The sequence below is a fragment of the Octopus sinensis genome, linkage group LG18 (genome assembly GCF_006345805.1).
Source record: "Octopus sinensis linkage group LG18, ASM634580v1, whole genome shotgun sequence".
Taxonomy (NCBI): Eukaryota; Metazoa; Mollusca; class Cephalopoda; order Octopoda; family Octopodidae; genus Octopus; species Octopus sinensis.
The window spans coordinates 1,026,445-1,034,008 of NC_043014.1; positions in this window are offsets into that span (position 1 = coordinate 1,026,445).

The following is a 7,564-nucleotide window of genomic DNA, read 5'->3' on the forward strand; positions in this document are numbered from 1 at the left end:
TGGAGTTATGTTGAGATAAAGCTACCCTTAATAGGGACACTGAGCATTTCAGTGAGGTTCGATCCTGAACCCCAAACCAAGAAGCATTTAACAAACCAATATCATCAAGTAACCGCCGTAAAAACACAATAAAGGAAAATGGTGTATCACATTGGGTTTGATAATGTAAAATTCTTGTCAACAAGCATAAAGTGAAAGGACTCGGCATGCAATTGCTGATACATAAAGCTTTGATTTCTAAAGAGAAAATGTCTTGAGACAGGTATTGTGCACACTATTATCACTCTTAGTAACTCATCAATCAAAAGCCTTATAGGGCTTGATTAATCAAGAAACTGCATAGGGTTTACAGAGAAGTCGTTTTACACGAGTTTGTTAACGCAACTTCCAAAACATCACAACACTTTCACATCATGTGAATCAAAGGAGAAACTATGGCCAGAGAAAGAGAAGGGGAAGGCGCTGGCGAACGGACGAAACTGCTGCATCTTCTGTCTTACAGAGCAACTCCACATCAATTGCTATCTCACCTCAATTACAAATAAAATATATGATCTAATATCTACTTGCCGATACATACCTAAAATATTCCTCAAGAATTTCAAAGCAGACCCCTTTGACACGTGATAGAGGACAGCTGGTGATCCCGTCACATACATTCATCCCATTCCTTTCCAATCCTGCCATGCACAATTAACTGAACGGTCGATAGAAGGAAACCATCAACTGAATATGCAGTCTCTGTTTCTCGCATAAATTTACATATATTACGAGTTCCTACACATTGGCGGCTTTTGTGGCTATTTGTGGACAATTGGTAAAATCTGTACACACACGCATATATATTACATATGTATATATATATGTATTTTTGTATGGTATATATGTGTATGCGTACGTGTGTGTGTGTGTGTGTGTTTGTATGTGCTTGGGTATCCATCCTTTCTTGCCGCCACTAATTCACAATGAAAATTGATTTCATAGCAGCAGCAGCAGTCGCCATCCACCCGACTCCCACCTACTGCTCATCACTACCCATCATCATCATCATCATCATCATCATCATCATCATCATCATCATCATCATCATCATCATCGTCGTAGTCGTCGTCGTCACCCTCATTCACCACGAACTAAATGCCATTGGGTACAGCATGAACGCCACAACACAACGCCTCCTTTCTCCTTAAGACACTTCATAAGCAAACGACGGAAACAATGAAATCTCATTCCAGACCCTTTCCTTCTTTGACATTTCTTCTTCGTGTTATTGTTGTTGTCGTCGTTCAAATCTCGTCCTCCCCACCCCACCCTATCCCACCCCCACCCCTACGCCACCCCTCTGTCTGAAGCAATAAAAAACGTTGGAACAAATATTTCTAAAAGCTTGTCTTGTGTTCTTTATTTGTGTTAAATGACAAAGATATTACGTAGGGACACCATCTGCATAGAAAATAAACAGTTAAGTGGGTGCTAATTTACTTCGTGATATAAAAGCCGAACCCAATGAATTTCCAGCTCACCCATAACCAAAGGAAATTTCAAAACGTTTATCAATTAGATATTTTCGTATCCCATGATGCCTTGTAACACATGACACGCTATTGATCCTTGATCGTCTTCGATTTTTAATATTGAATTCAGGTGCAAGCACAGTGGTGTGGTTAGGAAGCTTGCTTTGTGACCATGGGGTTTCGGGTTCAGTCCCACAGTGCAGCACTTCGGGCCATCGTCTTGTACTACAAACCCGAAGCAACCAAAGCCTTGAGAGTGAATTTGTAGATGAAAACTGTAAGGCAGCCCTGATGCTGGTTTGTATATGTCCCCGTAACGTAGCTGATCGGCATACAGAGACTGATAGAATAACTATTAGACAGGTCGATCTTGTCGACTAAAACCTTCAAAAATATCAAAAAATGAAAAACTCAATAAAAAATTTAACAATATCAAGGACAGCGTATGTGTTACAAGGTGGTACACTAGGGTACGAGAAATGTACCCTGGGGTACGTACAAATTTGAATACCTTTTGATTTTGGAATTTGAGCCTCAAGCACAAAAAAAATGTGAAAAAACAACGATTTTATGATAAACTTTGGTACAGAAAGGTAAGGGAGATAACCCTGGAATTTAAATTATTGAAACAGAGAATGTGGACGGAGAACGTCTGTCAAAGAAACGATCACCAACTAAGTGGTAAAGTTTAATTCTTTGTGATGTGTGTGCGTGCGGGCAGCATTCAATATCATGCCACTTAGCGGACACAATTATGCCTCGCAACAAAATATTAATATAGGTAACCCCCCCCCCCCCCAAATAACACGAAATCCAAACATAACTAAATGCAGGCTACGAAGAAGAACACTGAAATCTATTTGAGGTTTTTGATGAAGAAAATAGTTATTCTTTTCTTAAGAAAAAAAAATGGTTGCTACCGTTCCTACGGACGACAAAACGCCGAGAGAGAGTTTGGCAAAGATTGTTCTTGAATTGGTATGATTTTAGCAGCAGTCAAAATGTTGGCTGGTCCTTGTGTGGCTGTTTGTTCATCAACTGCTGGTCTTCTGATGCCTTTTAATGTCTCTCGTTCGTCGACTGTTCATTGCTTTTGTGTTGTTAGCTTGTGCTGGCTGCTGACCGCCGTCTGTCTGCTGTCTCCCAGTTGTAGCTAAGGTGCGCTGAATATATATTGATGGTTAGGATCGGACAAAAACGCGCCAAAAGGGGAAATTGTTGTTGGAGCCGGTTCCACTCAAAGTTAAATGATCGGATTTCTTTTTTATGATGTTGGTAATATTCTAGAGAATCGTGACATCGGGTATAATGATCTGATCTTCGAGTTCTAAGGCTGAGCAATTCGAGCAGAACCGACAGCGTTTAGCAAAGAGTTAGCCATAGAAAGAAATAGATTAGAGGGAGAACTAAACGGGAAAGTAAAAGCGATTAGTAAAAAGCATCGCTACTGATGTGCTAACAGCTAGAATGGTCCTTGGCCATTTCTTTGAGGTGAAACACGGAGTCTGCATTATCAGAGCGGAGGCCCGTGCGCGAGGCTTGAACGGTGGGGACGCGTCGCGGCAACTAAACCACGATCGGGCCTTCGACAGATCAGGACGGGCGCGTGGTTGCTTGGGAGGGCGATGGGTCAATGATGGTGGTTCATACCTGGACAGCCTGCTGCGGCTCTCGGCAGCGGATGAGAGGTTCTGCAAAAAACCGGTAATAGCCACTGAAATCCGGGAGGCGATGAGTGGTTGCACAATTGCCTGGATTGGATGGTCTACTCTATGCCAGATTTGTTTGCTTGGATGGTCTGTTCATGCCAGATTTGTTTGCCGTCCTTTTGGCAGGCATTTGTCTTAACTGACAGCAGAACAGGAGAATTCCTTTTGCTGTTAACCGGAGTTCGGTGACGTTGATGAGAAAGGATGCCAACAATGGGGATGTTTTAGGTAATTTTAAGCCCATAACTTTACTAAACACAACAGAGTTTAAGATTTTAGCTAAGGTTGGCGCTTATTGTCGGTAGTCGAGTCGGAGAAGCGCAAATGTGCACAATCCCGAACAGGTCCATCCAACCTCCACCTTATACACAGAGGGCTGGGACTAAAACTGGCTTCGGTGAGGCTCTGAAGAATTTTGGACCAGTCCAAAGCGTATGATAGAGTCTACCATCGCTACTTGGAAAGCATCCTGAAAGCGGCGTGTTTCGGGCTTGTTTTTCAGAGGCTGGATCGCTGCAATAAACATCGGCATCTGAGAGAAAATACATTATTATTATATTATTATTATTATTATTATTATTATTAAGGCAGTAAGCTGGCAGAATCGTTAGCACACCGGGCGAAATGCTTAGCGGTATTTCGTCTGCCGTTACGTTCTGAGTTGAAATTCTGCCGTGGTTGACTTTGCCTTTCACTCCTTTCGGGATCGATAAATTAAGTACCAGTGAGACACTGGGGTCGATGTAATCGTCTAGTCTCCATCGTCCAAATTTCAGGCCTTGTGCCTATAGTAGAAAGGATTATCATTAAAAGAAATCATTATTATTATTTATTTATTTATGTACTTTTGCCTATGTCACAAACCATTACCGCCACCACCACCGCCAACACTGCTACTACTACTACTATACTACTACTACTACTACTACTACTACTACTACTGCTGCTGCTGCTGCTGCTGCTGCTACCAGCTGGATGTCTATCAGCTTCTGTCAGACTCACATACAACTCTGGTGACCATGACAACGTTGATCTCATTAATTTTCTTCCATCACCATTTCCCAGAACTAATGGCTGCTAACAACTCCTTCCTCCACGACGACGACCGAAAGAGTTTCTCTTCTTTCTTTTTTCTCTTCTTTTTCCTTTTTTTCTCCAGTTAAGATCCATCATCAATTCTGCTTTGGCAGAAAACAACTGTTCTTGCTTTTGTTTCTGTCACTCATGTATAATGATGATGATGATGATGATGACAACAACAATGACGATGATGATGATGATGATGATGATAGTGGTGGTGGTGGTGGTGACGTTGACGGTGGTGGTGGTGATGTTGACGGTGGTGGTGGTGGTGGTGGTGGTGTTGGTGATGTTGACGGTGGTGGTGGTGGTGGTGGTGGTGATGTTGACGGTGGTGGTGGTGGTGGTGGTGGTGATGTTGACGGTGGTGGTGGTGGTGGTGTTGGTGGTCAACCAGGGCAGAACATATGGAAACGTGAGCAAACTGTTGAAGACCAGAGACGAAGGGGCAAGTGGAGGTGGTGACCCGCATTCCTGGCCACAAGCATGTTTCGCAGTATATTGGCAGGCGGGACGGACCCTTAGAATGTTGTTACATGGTGAATGTAAGGGTTGACCTACAATGTGCTCAGATGGGATGTATATGAACACCCTCATCTTAATGACACCCGAATATCTCAAGACCAGAAACTATGACTAGGGTCACCCTTGATGGAGAGGGAAGACAGAAATTGGGGATTTGTTTATAAACCAATAAGGAACGAATCAAGGGGGCAAGAGTGGACTCGAAAAACTGAAAATTCCTTGCAAAGAATCCTCCCACATCGAATCTTTAAATTTTACGGTGATCCGGAATAATAATCATAGATTAGTTGGATTAACGCTAATCCTGACAGCGAAAGATTCAAATATTTTGGTGATTGCGAGGGAGGTCAAGGGCGGAGGGATTTAGCACCTGGAGCCCCTTTAGGTGTGATAGTTGATAAATACCACATCTGTGGACTATCAACATTTGAAAGATCACGGCCCTAGGAATCTGGGGTCCGTCATGGTTCGGCAGAACCTAAAAATGCTTGAGAGTGGTTTTAGAAAACTCAGATTGCAGAAAGTGATTGGGTTAAGATCTCCGAATCTAACGTCTGGGGCCACGACGGCCAGGGCTGAATTATCCAAACGATCGATGAATTCGTGATGTGTTTATTTGGTCCACTCCATTATTTAACGGAGGAATAAAGTCTCGTTGTTATTTTCCAAAGTCTGTTTCTTGTATTATTTCCCCGAGTGAACACACCGTGCAAGATTCCGTAGTGAAACCAAGGCAGACTTTATACCAACCCCGTTGAATATATTTCTATAGAAGAAACGATTATTCTTATTAAGGTGGGGAGCTGGAAAACTCGTTAGCAGGTCGGGCAAACTATTTAGCGGAACTCGTCCGTCTTTACGTTATGAATTCAAATTCCGCCGGCGTCAACTTTTCCTTTCATCTTTTTCGGGGTCGATGAAAAAAGGATCAGTGGGAGCACCGACATCTATTTGTCAGATTATTACTGCTTTACTTCTCAGGAGGTTCGGGCTTGTTTGTTCTGGTAGATTCTGTGAGAGCAGACGACAGCGGCCGAGAGGTCTCACATTATAAGCTTTGATACTTGGTTGTTAATTATCGTGGGAGACATTCAACATCCAAGTACCGACCCCAGCTGGTACTTCTTTAATCCGAAATGATGCACGACAGGGTCGGTGGAATTTGAACTCAGAACGTAATGGCGGACGAAATGCCGCCAAACATTTTGCTCAGCTTGCTATCGGTTCTGCCCGTTGGCCACCGTAATAGTAATAATAATAATAATAATAATAATAATAATAATAATAATAATATTGACATCAAATTCTGGCACAAGGTCAGCAATTTTTGAGGGGAGGGGGACAGTCGATTATATTGGCTCCAGTACTTAACTGGAACTTATTTTATCGATCCCGAAAGGGATGAAAAGGCAAAGTCGACGTCGGCAACATTTGAACTCGGAAAGTAAAGGCGGACGAAACACCGCTAAGCATTTTGTCCGACGCGCTAACGATTCTGCCAGTTCGCCACCTTAATAATAACAATAATGGTTTCAAATTTTGTCACAAGGGCAGCAATTTAGGGGAAGGGATGAGTCGATTACATCGACCCCCAGTGTTTCACTGGTTCTTAATTTATCGACCCCGAAAGGATGAAAGGCAAAGTCGACTCCGGCGGAATTTGAACTCAAATGAAATACCTTTTAGCATTTCGCCACCTTAATAATAATAATAATAATAATAATAATAAAGGGTCGTTGTTATTCATTTCTTCGCAGTGTTGAGGTGGAACCTGGTGCACAACGTGACATGAAAGCTAGTAAAACGGTAAAAAATAATTTGTCAACAAATTGTAAAGACAAACTTGTTAGATCTTTTCGACAGAATAGCAAACGGACAAGGACACCGAACCTCCGTTAATGGCCAACCCTCACCACCACCACATCCCTTTCTCTTCCTTTATTATCCTCCCACTCTCCCTCTTCCCAACAATCAATGAAAATAACAAACAACCAAAGGAAATGGTTATTGACGTAAATTGAATACCTGTGTACCTGTGCGTATGTATTTATATACATATATTCACAGGTGCGTACATACATTCACATACACTCACACGCATGAATCTATGTGTGTGTGTGTGTCTGCATGTATATGTTTATATAGTATACACACACACACACACACATCTTATACATATCAAACAGCGAGTGTTGTTGTTAGAAGTGAGGTTACACGAGTCTATATACACAGGTACGTCTAAAGAAAATACAGGTAAGTTGATCATTTCTTTACTCTAGTTGTGTAGGTGCGTGTGTGTGTATGAGCGTGTGCATACGTGTATACATATATATGTATGTATGTATGTATGTATGTATATATATATATATATATATATATTATATATATATATATATATATATATATACATATATATATGTATATATATGTATGTATATATGTATGTATGTAGATGATAAATAAGCTGGGCAAACCACTGCCTTGTCCACCTCTGCCAATGATAGGTGCTGTATGTGTGTGGGTGTGTGTGTGATTGTGTGTGTGTGTTCACCAATCCACATAGATTTCCTTCCCAAGGTCAACATCTGTCTCGACAGAAAAGTTTTATCAACCAGTTCCTATGAGCCGGGTCTGTCTGACGCTGTGACTCTACGTCAATTCTGCCAAGACCTCAAAAGGTCACATTTCTGGAATATTCTCAAATATTTGCAATAAACAATAACAAAACAATATTTG